We start from the raw sequence: 14,783 nt of genomic DNA on the forward strand, positions 1-14,783 counted from the left end.
AAACATTTTTGTATGCCAAATACATCATTTTGTAGCTATCACATTCCCAGTGTCAATGTTTTTTAAGCAGTAAAATTGTGTCAAAATATTGTCAAACTTCAAAGACACCACCTTGTATTGATTATGTGAAAGGAAGTTTTAATGTTATGGCTGATCATTGTTAGTGCATGCTACTATAATTATCTATCTGTGTTACATTCATCGTCAAAGTATACTGCCATCTGTAAACAATGCAATTTGTAGGAAAGGTTTTTCGTCTGAACAATATTACATAATTTAGTAAATATTTTATCAATGTGTTGTAAAATCTCCACATATAAACCAGGCTCCTTGCCTCCGAATATGATGGATTGCTGAATTAGTGTATAAACCTTGATGTCATTTCCATTTCTCTTGAAAAATTATTATTTGTTATGGTTATATGTTTTTCACATTTGTTATAGTTCTATGCTCCATTGATTATTATAAATAGCTAACTGGGGTCTTCAAAGGCTCCAGATATCAAAGACCCCAAGAGTCCTATACAATCTTTTATTTATGTGGCAGAAAATCAATTAAGATTTTCCATATTTTATTGTGTTTGCAAAATGCAACTAAGAAGGCTTTTTCTAAGGAATTGTGAATACACTGTCGTATAACAATACTGTTTGCTGTATCTATGCATTAGTCTAGCTGCCTCTGTCCTGCTACATGTGTGTATATAAGGCCACACAAGGGTTGTGGTGTGAATTGCAGCCTGTCAAGGATTTTGTTAGCATGTAATAGTAATATGTGAAATTACTACTATAAAGAACTTCATGGCCAAAAGACAAAAAAATAAGAAAGTAGACTATGAAGCAAGTTTCCAATCTGCATTGTAGAAATGAATATTGTGAGCTACATTTCTTGAGCCAACAATGTGGCCTGGGATAAATAATTTCTAATTTTATATCATCATTAATTATGGACTATTATAACTTATACATTGGTAGACTCGAGTAAATAGTATGCCCAACTACCCTAAGACACAACATTTCTTGATACTTCATTCTATGATGGGCTTTACGTATATCAATATGTTTCAATCACATTTGTAAATACTGTTGAAACCAGAAGTTTACATACACTATCTATAAAGACACATATGCATGTTTTTCTCACTATCTGACATGAAATCTGAATAAACCTTTCCCATTTTAGGTCAATTAGGAACCAAAATTATTTATATTTGCCGAATGCCAGAATAATGAGAGAGAGAGAGAATATTTTAAGACATTTTATTACTTTCTACAAAGTCAAAAGTTTTCATACATTTCATTAGTATTTTGTACCATTGCCCTTAAACTGCATGATTTGGGTAAAATATTTTGGATCCTTCCACAAGCTTCTCACAATACTTGGTAGGAATTTGGACACATTCCTCCTGATAGAACTAGTGTAACTGAGCCATGTTTGTAGGTCGTCTTGCTCTCACCTGTCTTTTCAGCTTTGAACATTAATTTTCATTAGGATTGAGATCAGGACTTTGTGATGGCCACTCCAAAACATTGAATATGTTATCCTTCAGCCACTTTGTAACCAGTTTGGCAGAATGCTTTGGGTCTTTGTCCATTTGGAAGACCCATTTCCGCCCAAGCTTTAAGTTCTTGGCTGATGTCTTGAGATGTTACTTCAGTATTGCCACATAATCTTATTTCCTCCTGATGCCATCTATGTTGTAAACTGTACTAGTCCCTCCTGTAGCAAAGCAAACCCCCATGATATTGCCACCCCCGTGTTTCATAGTTGGGATGGTGTTCTTAGGCTTTAAAGCTTCTCCCTTTTTCCTCCATACGTAGCAATGGTCCTTATGGCCAAACAGTTCAATTTCAGTTTCGTCAGACCACATAAATGTGTCCAAAAATGTATGTCTTTGTTCGTATGTGTATTTGCAGACATTAATCTGGCTTTTTTATGTTCCTTTTGGAGTAATGGCTTCTTCCTTGCAGAGTGGCCTTTCAATTCATGTTGATACAGTTCTCGTTTCACTGTGGATAATGACCCAATCTTTCTATCTTCTGCCAGCTTCTTCACAAGGTCTTTTACTTTTGATCTTGGGTTGATATGCACGTGTCTGTCCAAAGCATGTTTATCTCTGATACACAGAACCCATCTTATTCCTGACTGGTATGATGGCTGAACATTTCTATCTTGTTTGTACTTGCATATAATTGTTTGCACAGATGAATAAGGCACCTTCAGGTATCCTGAAATTGCACCCAAGGATGAACCAGACTTGTGCAAGTCCACAATTCTCTTCCTGAGATCTTGGCTGATTTCTTTTGACTTTCCCATGTTGCTACACAAAGAACCAGTGTGTTTCAGGTGTGCATTAAAATACATCTACAGGTGTGTCTCTAATTAACTCAGATGTTGCCAATAAACCTATCAGAAGCTTCCAAAGACATGACATCTTCATATGGGCTGTCCTATATTGTTTAAAGGCATAGTACTCTTAGTGCATGTAAACTTTTGACTCTGGAGAAAGTAATACAAATGCATTAAAGCTTTATCTCTCTCATTATTCTGGCATTCAAAAATATAAATAATTTTGGTACTTAATTGACTTAAAACGAGAAAGGGTAATTTTGATTTCATCTAAGACAGTGAGAAAAACATGCAGATGTGTCTTTTTAGATAGTGTCTGTAAACTTCTGGTTTCAACTGTATATAGCGTTAAATCTGTTCTTGATACAGACTTTCATTGAAAGCAAAATATCATAAATATCCCATTTTCCAAACAAAGCTTTAGTTATGTGCAGTATTCTATTGCCAGCAGAATATAGCTTTTTCCGAAGGTGTGCTTAACTAGAATTTGACAGTTCCTTTGTATTCAGTCATCAACTGCTATTTATACTAAATGTTCAGAAATTTGAAGCAATTGGAATAAGAACAACTTGCACCCAGTGAAATCATCACCTTCTTCACAGCAGTGGATAAGTAGGCTGACCTGATTGTAAAAGCACTGATTGTGAAACAATAAGATTATATTACAATGATACAATTCTATGTGTCAACAAAGCTAAATGCAATGTGTCATCCTAAAAACTACCTGTCGTTTCAATCAAGTTCATACGTCTGTTTAAAAATTTTGGCAAAATCTTTTTTTATTTTTCTTATCGAAAAATCAAATCCTTAAATGTGTTTTACACAATTTATTTTAATATAATTACAGACCCAATTGCAATGAATGCTAGCAGCCATAAACAGCATAGATAGGTCAAAAATCTCATTGTTCACAACAGTAGAAGAAGGATGCTTACCTAATCACTCTCCCTGCACGTTGAGCTCTGCTCAGATTACAGAGTACACCTAGAATACTCTGCAATATAAAATTAGAAAGATTCCCAATATACTTAAGGTACTACAATAGTCAAATCTATAGAACAGTAGTAAATTATATTCAAATCTATACTGCATTACAATACATAGAAGAAAACACAATTAAAACACACAGAAGTGTATATTACCATTCATGTCTGACCCTGGTATAGTCAGGTACCTTAAGGCTATGTGCACATGCTGCAGAATTTTTTGCAGAATTTGCAGCAATTTTTTTGCATAATTGGCTCGGATTTCTCAAAATCTGCAGTATAGTGTATCCCCAGCCATTTCTATGGCATTTTGGAAGTGCTGTGCAAAAGCTGCTTTTTTTTCCGCAGCGGAAATAGTGCAGATTTCCCTGTGGAAAAATCTACAGCATGTCAATTATTCCTGCGGATTTTTCTGCTCAATCTCTATACTTACCTGCCTTGATTGAAGACACCGGAGTAACTTCCTCCGGTGCAGAGGAACCCGGTGGAGTCAGGAGCAGGAAGTCGGCGGTGGGCGGGGCCTGCACGAGCTCCGGTCATGTGACAGCTGGAGCTAGTTTAGGCCCGCCTACCTTCTCCTGCAGAGTGCACACATGGACGGAGACGGAGAGGGAAGTGTTGCGTGATAGAGGTAAGTATGAACTCACCGATCACTCCAGCACTTGTTTTTCTTTGAGGATGCAGTGCCAAAGCCATGGCACTGTATCATCAATGCAGAATAACTGCAGCATATCCGCAGGACATTACACAGTACAACCGCAGCACAAAACAGACAAAGTTGTGCTACGGTTTTCTGGGAGCTCCTGTGGAATGTCCTGCAGATATATCCGCAGGACACTTTCCCCAAGGGCACATAGCCTAACATGGAACATAAGTGTATAACATATATCCACTTCAACTTAAAAACTATACTCTAACCTAGCCACATAAATAGTACTAGAAATGAGCGAAACCTAGATAGAAAAGACATCGAATAAATAAGAAAGAAAAACTGTCATGTTCTGAAATAAGGCCCCCAAAATTGTACGTGGTATAACATAGTCTCCATATACTGCAAGTTAGTCAACTGGATCATGTGCAATATGAGATCCCCATTTGTATCGTTGGAATAACCAGCTTCTTCTTTGGGTTGTTCTTACACTGTTTATAGAACAGTAACAAAGAACAGAAATAAATACTTTCGGCATGTTTGCAGTATTTTTTCACCATAAAAAGCAATGAAAAAGTGTTAAACCGTCAATCGCTGCAAAACTCAACCGCTGCATTTATGCTGCTTTCACCTAAGTATTACTAACTGATGTGTATGTAGATGGTGTTTCATAAATACTTGGTTTGAGTCTGACAACACACTCACCTTTCTTGGTTGGAAAACATATTTTGACTAGTGATGAGTGAGCACTACCATGCTCAGGTGCTCGGTACTCATAACTAGTGATGAGCGAGAACTACCATGGTCGGGTGCACTGCTCAGCACTCGTAATGAGATGTTGGATGCTTGGATGGGTGTGACTTGAGTACCCGAGAACAATGAAAGTCAATGGGGGACTGGAACATTTTGCCAGAACATATCCCTGAAAAATGCTCAGTGTCCCCACTAACATCGATTATACTTGTGTACTCAAGTCTTGCCCATCCGAGCATCCAACTGCTCTTAACAAGTACCAAACACTTGAGCATGATAGTGCTCACTCATCACTAATTTTGAAGCCTTTTCCTAGGGCATTAGGAATATTTGTCCTGACTGTAATTGCTGTATTTTTAACTTATAACCGAGTAATGTTTTTTATGCTGACGTCTTAGTAAATAGAGGATGTCCTAAAGTTTAAAATTACATAGCAACATTTTTAAGGGGACTCACCATCTACCATATGTCAATTTAGGCCCTCCCACTTTTGATAATGCACCCCTACCTTATAATACTAGCAAAATGTACCAATTTGAATCTACTAGATACCTCAATATCACTATTATGGCAGTATGTTTCACTGTAGGAATAATAACAGACAATGATGCTGGAAATGCTTCAAACTGGTAATGTTCTTTTTAAGTTTTACGTATTCATAGAGATGATCGAATCAATTAGCAATCGTAACATTTCATACCACTGCCAAATATGGACAGTGGCATTTAAATGGTTAAAAGCAGCAATCATATTTAGTTCTGGTGACTGTTTTTAGAGACAAATGCCAACTATCTGACAACCCCAAATACAAGTCTGAAAGAGACCACTGCAGAGATGTATAAACATCAGCTTCTCTACATGTCTGACAGCCATTCCATTCCAGTGTCAGTTGAATACCAACCAGAGTACACTAGAGTTGAGCGATGTTCGAGTCGAACGCCAATTTCAAATTCGAGTGATTTTGGGCGACGTTCGAGTCGTTCGACGAACTCGAACGATTTGCTTCAAGTTCGGCAGTTCGAGAACGGTTCGATCACCAAAAGGCTTTTGACAGTAAGTATATGCGCACATTGTGTATTTGCATGCGTCCTGCGTCCCCAGCACAATCCCTCTCTCTTTCCTACTCACCGATCATGGGCGCCTCGCTGCACGGCTGTCACAAATCTCCAGCGGCTTTTCCTCTTTTGAAAATTGATGCCGCTTCATTATTCAATCAGGTATTCCCTGCTTTCCCCACCCACTGGTGCCCATGATTGGTTGCAAACACGCCCCCACGATGAGTGACAGCTGTCTCACTGAAACCAATCACAGCCACCGTTGGGCGAGTCTATATTGTGCAGTAATAAAAGTAAATAATTAAAAAAAAAACAAACCTGCAGTTCCCCCCAATTTTGATACCAGCCAGGATAAAGCCACACGGCTGGAGGCTGGTATTGTCAGGATGGGGAGCACCACATTATGGGGAGCCAAACACTCTAACAATATCACCCAGCAGCTACCCGGAATTGCCGCCTCCATTAGATGCGACAGTACCGGGACTCTACCCAGTTCATCCCGAAATGCCCTGGTGCGGTGGCAATCGGGGTAATAAAAGGATTAATCATGGCAGGTGTCTTCCCGAGACACCTTCGATGATTAACCTGTAAGTGAAAGTAAATAAACACACAACGAAAAATCCTTTTTTTGGAATAAAAGACCAAAAAAACCTCTCATTTACCTCTTTATTAATCCCCAAACAACAATCCAGATCCGAAGTAATCCACACGACACTGTCAGCTCTGCTACATGAAGATGACAGGGAGCGCCATAGAACACGAGCGCTCTGTGTCTTCTCCACACAGCAACTGAAGTGAGCCGTGCTGTCACCAGAGACTTCACTCTGCAATTACTTTGTAATCAAGATTACCAAATCTTCAAATGCATCTCATTAGAGGCAGTGGCTCAATGGTTAGAACTACTGCCTAAGGCGCATTAGTTCATGAGTTCAAGTCCCGGCCACCCCGGTAAAGACTTTAATTTAATTTATTTTTAATTTTAAGTTATAATTATTATTTATTTATATTTATAATTTAATTTAATTATGCACTGAGGGGAGGAGCTGGACATCAACTGTGAGCCGTGGGACACACCTCTAAAATTGGAGCAGTTCACGGAATGAGACTGCATTGCTCTCTCCTCTCTCTCTTCTCTCTCTTCTCTCTCTCTTTTTCTCTCATTATCTTGCTTTTTCTCTCTTTTTCTCTATTTCTCCCCTCTCTTTTTCTCCCTCTCTCCTTTTCTCTCTCTCCTTTTCCCTTTCTCTCTCTTTCTCTTTTTCTTTCTTTTTGTCTCTTTTACTCTCTTTTTCTCTTTTTCTCTCTTTTTCTCTCTCTCCTTTTCTCTCTCTCTCTTGTTCTCTCTTTTTCTCTCTTTCTCTCTTTTTCTCTTTCTCTCTTCTTTTCTCTTTTTCTGTCTTTTTTCTCTTTCTCTCTCTCTCTTTTTCCCTCTTTCTCCCTCTCTTTCTTTTTCTCTCTTTTTCTTTCTTTTTCTCTCTCTCTCTTTTTCTCTCTCTTTCTTTTTCTCTCTCTCTTTCTCTCTTTTACTCTCTTTCTCCCCTCTCTCTTTTTCTCTCTCTTTTTCTCTCTCTCTCTTTTTCTCTCTTTTTCTCTCTTTTTCTGTCTTTCTCTCTTTTTCTCTCTCTCACTTTTTCTCTCTTTTTCCCTCTCTCTGCTGCGGGACACACCTCTAAAATTGGAGCAGTTCACAGAATGAGGCTGAATTGCTCTCTCTCCTCTCTCCTCTCTCTCTCTCCTCTCTCTCTTTTCACTCCCCTCCTCTCTCTCCCCTCTCTCTCCTCTCTCTCTTCTCTCTCTCTCTCTTCTCTCTCTTCTCTCTTCTCTCTCTTCTCTCTCTCTTTTCTCTCTTCTCTCTCTTTTCTCTCTCCCTCCCCTCCCTCTCCTCTCTCTCCTCTCTCTCCTCTCTCTTCTATCTCTCTCTTGTCTTTCTCTTCACTCTCTCCTCTCTCTCTCTCTCTCTCTCCTTTCTCTCTCTCTCCTTTCTCTCTTTTCTCTCTCTCCTCTCTTCTCTCTCTCCTTTCTCTCTCCTCTCTCTTCTCTCCCTCTTCTCTCTCTCCTCTCTCTCACCTCTCTCTCTCCTCTCTCTCTTCTCCCCCTCTCTTCTCTCTATTGTCTCTCTCTCTCTTCTCTCTCTCCCTTCTCTCTCTTCTCTCTCTCCTCTCTCTCTCTCATCTCACTCCCCCACTGATCTCTCTCTCATCTCTGTAGCTGAATAATCCACTTCTGGATTCTCTACTGCAATACAGAGGTCAAGATTACCAAATCTTCCTACACTTTTCATTATATGCAGTGGCTCAAAGAGTAGAGCTACTGCCTAAGGAGAATTAGTTCATGAGTTTGAGTACTGACTGTTTTGGTAATAATTTAATTTTATTTTTTTATAATTTTAAATTATAACTATTATTTATTGATAATTATAATTTAATTTAATTATGCACTGAGGGGAGGAGTCGGACATCAGCTGTGAGCCGCAGGACACACCTCTAAAATCGGAGCAGTTCACGGAATGAGACTGATTTGCTCTCTTTTCTCTCCTCTCTCTCTCTCTCTCTCTCTCTCTATCCTATCTCTCTTCTCTCTCTTCTCTCTCACTCATCTCTCTCTCTCTCTCATATTTTTGTAGCTGAATAATCCACTTCTGGATTCTCAAGTGCAAAACAGAGGTCATGAATACCAAATCTTCCTATGCTTTTCATTAGAGGCAGTGGCTCAATGGTTAGAGCTACTACCTAAGGAGACTTAGTTCACGAGTTTGAGTCCTGGCCATCCCGGTAAATAATTTAATTTATTTTAAATTATAATTATTATTTATTTATAATTATAATTTAATTTAATTATGCACTGAGGGGAGGAGCCGGACATCAGCTGTGAGCCGCGGGACACACCTCTAAAATTGGAGCAGTTTACGGAATGAGGCTGCATTGCTCTCCCCTCTCTCTCCTATGTCTCTTCTCTCTCTATTCTCTCTCTCTTCTCTCATTCTTCTCTCTCTCCCTCTCTCTTCTCTCTCTTCTCTCTCTTCTCTCTCTCTCTCTTCTCTCCTCTTCTCTCTCTCCTCTTTTCTCTCTCTTTCTTCTCTATCCCTCTCTCCCTCTCTCCCTCTCTCTTCTCTTTTCTCTCTCTTTTCTCCCTCTCTCTCTCTCTTTTCTCTCTCTTTTCTCTCTCTTTTCTCTTTCTCTCAGACCTGGTGATGATCAGCTGATGAGGTCACCTGACGGCATCAGCTGACACTATAAGTCGAGCGGTGAGGCCGGCTTTTTACCGCCGGGCCATCTAAGCTATCAACTGCTGCTGTCAGACAGGAGTCTGCACAGAAGTGTGTAGTTTTGTTTTTTTGGGTTTTTTTTTTGCACTGATGCATCAGCTGATTGTATGAAAGCCGTTTATACAATCAGCTGCTGTGTCATGTGATTCAGGCCCTTGAACATGACACATGAGATCTGATTGCTTTGCCTTCTAGCAAACCGATCAGATGATATTGGATCCGGATTGGACGGCGCGGGACCCTTGACCCAGGATTACTGCAGAGGGGGGTTCTTTATTTCAATAAAGATTAAGTCACTAATTTTGTTGTGTTTTATTTCTAATAAAAATATTTTTCTGTGTTGTGTTTTTTTTTTTATCTGTACTAGAAATTCATGGTGGTCATGTCTAATATTGGCATGACACCATGAATTTCGGGCTTAGGGCCAGTTGATAATATACGCTAGCCATACAGCACCAGAAGATGGCGCTTCTATGAAAGCGCCATTTTCTGGGGCGGCTGCGGATTGCAATTTTCAGCAGGGGTGCCCCAAAAGCTTAGGCACCCTGCGCTACGGATTCCAATCCCCAGCTGCCTAGTTGTACCTGGCTGGACACAAAAATTGGGCAAAGCCCACGTCATTTTTTGTTTTTTAATTATTTCATGAAATTCATGAAACAATTAAAAAAAAAGGGCTTCCCTATATTTTTGGTTCCCAGCCAGGTACAAATAGGCAGCTGGGGGTTGGGGCAGCCCGTAGCTGCCTGTTGTACCTGGCTAGCATACAAAAACATAACAAAGCCCACGTAATTTTTTGGGGGGGCAAAAAACTCCTGCATAAGTTTGTCGAACGTTCGTCGAGCGTTCGGCGATCTAAGCCGCCGTTCAACGAACCGAACCGAACGCGAACACTAGGTGGGTGGCTCAACACTAGAGTACACTTCATTCTACTTAATGTGCTTCTGATTAGGTGTTCTTATTTAATGAGGGAAAGTATAAAAGACACTGCTGTGGTCTTCATAATCCTCTTGCAATAGGACACGCTGGATGGCAAAACAAATGCTAGTAATGTCCCAAAAGTATTAGGAATGAAAAGATTACTTTTAACCATGCCAAAGGAATTGAAAAGAAAAGTCTTGAGTGAGGAAAAGAAGGGCTGAATTCTGGTTTTACTAGCAGAGAAATACAGTGAGCATCATGTTGCCTCCATTCTTAAAATTTATAAGACGGCAGTAAATTACAACAAGGTCAAGTAGCAGACATTGGGAACAACAAAGCTGCAGACCAGCAGAGGGCGAAAGCGACTCTGCATTGACTGGGATGACCGTCATCTTATTCGAATCTCCACCCACATACAGCCAGCCATAAGCAGATCACTTCTGGGGGAGGGCGGGCGGGCTTTTTCAAATTTTTGTTTGGTATACACTACATCTAATCATGCTGTTTTTACCCACAGTGCCAGCCATTCATACACTGCAAGCAGCTCACACTGGGCTGAGCACCAAGCGTACCCGAGCAGAGCGTTGATTGCGCAAGTTAAGTTGGCACGTACAGTATCTGAACTCCAAACCCGAGCTCTGTTTTTTTAAGTTGATGTTCGGTTCGAAAACCGAATCTCGGGTTCGCTTTTCTCTAATTACCAGCCAAGGTAAAGCTGCCAGGTGCGTCCTGAAAGCTACAGCCATCTGCTTTACCATAGCTGGCTACGAAAATAGTGGGACTACATGTCATTTTTTAAATTTCATTATTCATTTTTGGCTAAATGCAAGCTTTGCATATGTAGAGGGGTAGGACATTATACAAGTGTCTGCAGTCTTTTGTAGCTAAATCAGAAAGTTGGAACAGGTTTTGCCAATCTAACACCTTAATTACAAAACCATCTGGAATTCTCACACATCTTACACATGTATGCCACACTTATGCAAACATGGATGTCACACGTATGACACACAGATGTCACATGTACTGCAGTATTGGTACATGCGGCACATACATGATTAAACATTGACGTGTGAAAGAGGCCTTAAGAATAGTAACAAAGGAAGATGAGTGAGAGGTAAGTGCATGCATGCCAGTATGGGAACCCCACTGCTACAACAAACACACAACAAGAAGATCCAAATAGGATTCCCCATCCACATTTCCCAAAATTAGGAGCAGACACAGTTTGACAGAGCATTTCTTCCTTAAACATTGATCAGTAACAGGTGGTTGAGTGACAAGTGTAGGCCTGTTGCTCCTAGACCACTGCCACTATAGGCAACACACAACATGAAGATGCAATTTGGAGTCTCCACATTTCAAAGAATTAGGATCAGACACCAGTACAGTGGCATCAATTGCCCCAGAGTACAAATAGTATATTGGCGCAAAATGGATGCTTAGGACAGGGCCTGGGACAGGGCCTTGCCCAGCACTCCAACTTTAAACATTAGTAATGCTGGTGTATGATAGATGCATTACTAATATCAGGGCTTGATGCCAGCTTGCAATTCACAGTCAGCATCAACTCCATATATTACCCCATTTGCCACCATACTAGGGCAATGGGAAGAGGTGAGCATAGCTCCAGATTTGGCTGTTATTTTTAGGCTGGGAAGTGCCAAATAGCTTTGACTCTGCCCACTCAAATAATATTAGCCTCCAGTTGTCTGTGTCCCTTGGCTGTTTTTTTAAAAAATGGAGGTGATCATGAGGGTTTTTTTTATTATTATTTGTTCAAATAATGAAAACAAATAAGAGTGGGATCCTCTCTATTTTTCAAAACCAGCCAAAGTACAGCTGAAAGCTGAAGGTTGCAGTCCACAGCTGCGCTATACCTGTGCTGGTTATAAAAAATTATGGGGAACTCCACATCATATTTTTTCTAAAATTATTTTTTAACGTCAAAATAGCTGTACAAGCTATCTATCTATTATTTCACTATAATTTATCATTATCTATCATCTCTATCCATCTATCTATCTTCTGTCACAGCGTAAATGGAGATAACAGAGATACAGGCTTCTGGAATAGCCCTTAGGCTATGTGCGCACGTGTGCGTATTACATGCAGTTACGATGCGATCTGCAGCGCAGCGTAACTGCATGCGTCCTGCGTCCCCTGCACAGTCTATGGAGATTGTGCAGGAGCCGTGCACACGTGGCATATTAGAACGCAGCAATTTGGCTGCTGCCCGAATCGCTGTGTTCTAAGAAGTGACATGTCAATTCTTCCGTGCGGTTTGCATGCTGTCTATAGGGAGAGGCAGCATGCAGAGCGCACATTCTCTGCCGGCATCATGCGCTTCAGAAGGGAGCTTTTCAGCTGCGCTCTGAAGCGCACCTCTTACGTGCGGTGCAGATCGCACACGTGCGCACATAGCCTTAGTCTAGTGGGCCCTAGCAATTCCTACTTCCAGAGATACCTTTGATGGTACGGATGTATGAGCCGCCTTCCTGGCCCTGCCCCTGGCCAGTCTTGATCTAATTCCCATTCTCCCCCACCACAGGGGAGGGCCAGGCCCGGAGTTGTAACCTCACATAAATAGACGAGCAGGGAGCACTAAAAACGCTATCACACAGCACACTAACACAAGGGTATTAGACAATACGAGTAAATGAGGACAATAAGAGGATAAACTACCAACCAAAGCAGTCAAACACAAAACAAAATACGACACGGCTCCAATAAAAGGATCTACATCCTTAAAAGAACCTTCTTGTCTCCTTGGGTGGTCAGTATAGAATGAATGTATAGCTGGCATCACATGAAGGATCATATGACTACTGTAGTTCAAGAGAAAAAGAGTGCTCAGAAACTGGCAACACCTGAGATCAACTGGTTAGCAGCAAACTGCAAGGAAAAACAACATTAATCCTTACAGTGCCAATAGAAAGCAAATATGTTTAATTTGCAGAACCTAAAAACTATGTCATCAGTCACAAATCACTCAATGGCAAGAGACACTCTTTACATATACTTTATACATTATCTCTCTATCTATCTATTATCTATCTAAATTTCTATCTAATGTATCTATTATCTATCTATCTATCTCTCTATATGTGTTTTTATACTAATTGTACTCTGGAGCAAATGATTCCACTTTTTCTGGTGTCTGCCCCTAATTTTTTGAAATGTGGAGACTCCAACCCGGGTCTCTTTGTTGTGCATTGCTTGTAGGGGCAAGGGTCTTCACCTGTAACTCATCCACCTGTTAGTGATCAATGTTTATGGCAAAAATTCTGAGCTAAGCCCTGTCTCACGCCCTGTCTCATGCATCCATGCTGCACCATTATACTATTTGTAGTCTGGGACAATTGATTCCACTTTCCTGGTGTCTGTCCCTAATCTTGGGAAATAGGGATGGGGACTCCTAGTTGGGTCTCCTTGTTGTGTGTTGCCTGTAGCAGTAAGGCTTCCAGACTGGCAGGCATGAAGCTACCTTTCACACATCTACCTCTCTTATTATCCTTAAATGTGTCTAGTAATAAAAGGCTATGAGGGTAATATTGGTGGCAGCTGAGTGTGGCTGAACAGAAAAGCAGTCTGAGCTGTTGAGTGAGCTATGAGGGCTTCCAGCCCACCAGGCCTATACCTGTCACTCATCCACATGACTATTTCCGATGTTAATAGTCTAGGAAGCTAACGGCTATGCAACAGTGAGGCTAAACTGTAGAATTGTTTGAGCTATTTTGGAAGTTTTTGGGCCACCTAAATGTGATGTCTATGGCTTTGATTTTATCTCCCATTCAATTCAATGGTGTACAGATAACTTTGTTGAATACCGGGAAAGTCGGGGAACCAAATCAAACCTTGAGAGGTTAGTTTATCTATACTTTTCACATCACATTAGTGCTGTAAGCTTAGCATTCACACTGGGAAAAGCTGATGATGTAAATAACAACTCTAACCATAGGGCTGGATTCAGTAGAGTATACATTTGGCCTTCACATAAATCCACATTTAACATAATTTTTGAAATATCTAATATGTGTCACTAGAGATGTGTTGATTTCTTTGTAAAGATCTGTGTTAAGAATTTCCATGAAATATAACATTTGACAATACCTTTAGATTTATGGTATAATATATAATTAGATCATGGTTTCTGTCATTTTAACATATGTGGAGACATATGTTGTTTTGTTTTATGTTTTCTATGTGTATTTATAGACATAACTAAGTGTATCTCTCATTCAAACATACAGTATAAAGTCATATTTTTAAATATGGCTAAAAATATTTATTTATATTGAAAAATAATAAAACACAAAAAAAGATAAAAATATATAAATACTAAATTATAATGAAGTAAAAACATATAAAATTCAATGTGTAGACTAGTGATGAGCGAATATACTCTGTACTATTCATTACTCGCACGGTAATCGATACATCCGTTATTCGTCGAGTATTTTGGTATTCGCCTTGTTAGTTTCCAGTCCTCTTCCCACATGTTTGGTGATTGATTTACAGCCACAAAATATGCAAGGATTGCCTGCCAATCACAGTAATGCTGTAGCCATTTTAACTACTGGCATTACTGTGATTGGGAAGCGAAGTGAAAAAAAAAACCATCACAGCTGCCTCAAGGCCAAGGTTAGTAATGGGGAGGGGTCTATGAGGCCCCCTCATTACTAACCATGTGAGTCAAAAGAAATAAACACAAATCACAGAGAAAAATCCTAAACAAAAAAACACACTCTATCTCCAATTTATTAACCCCCAAAAGACCCCTGCAGGTCCAACATAATCCACATGAGGAG

Source organism: Anomaloglossus baeobatrachus, chromosome 9 (genome assembly GCF_048569485.1).
Source record: "Anomaloglossus baeobatrachus isolate aAnoBae1 chromosome 9, aAnoBae1.hap1, whole genome shotgun sequence".
In the NCBI taxonomy this organism is placed as follows: Eukaryota; Metazoa; Chordata; class Amphibia; order Anura; family Aromobatidae; genus Anomaloglossus; species Anomaloglossus baeobatrachus.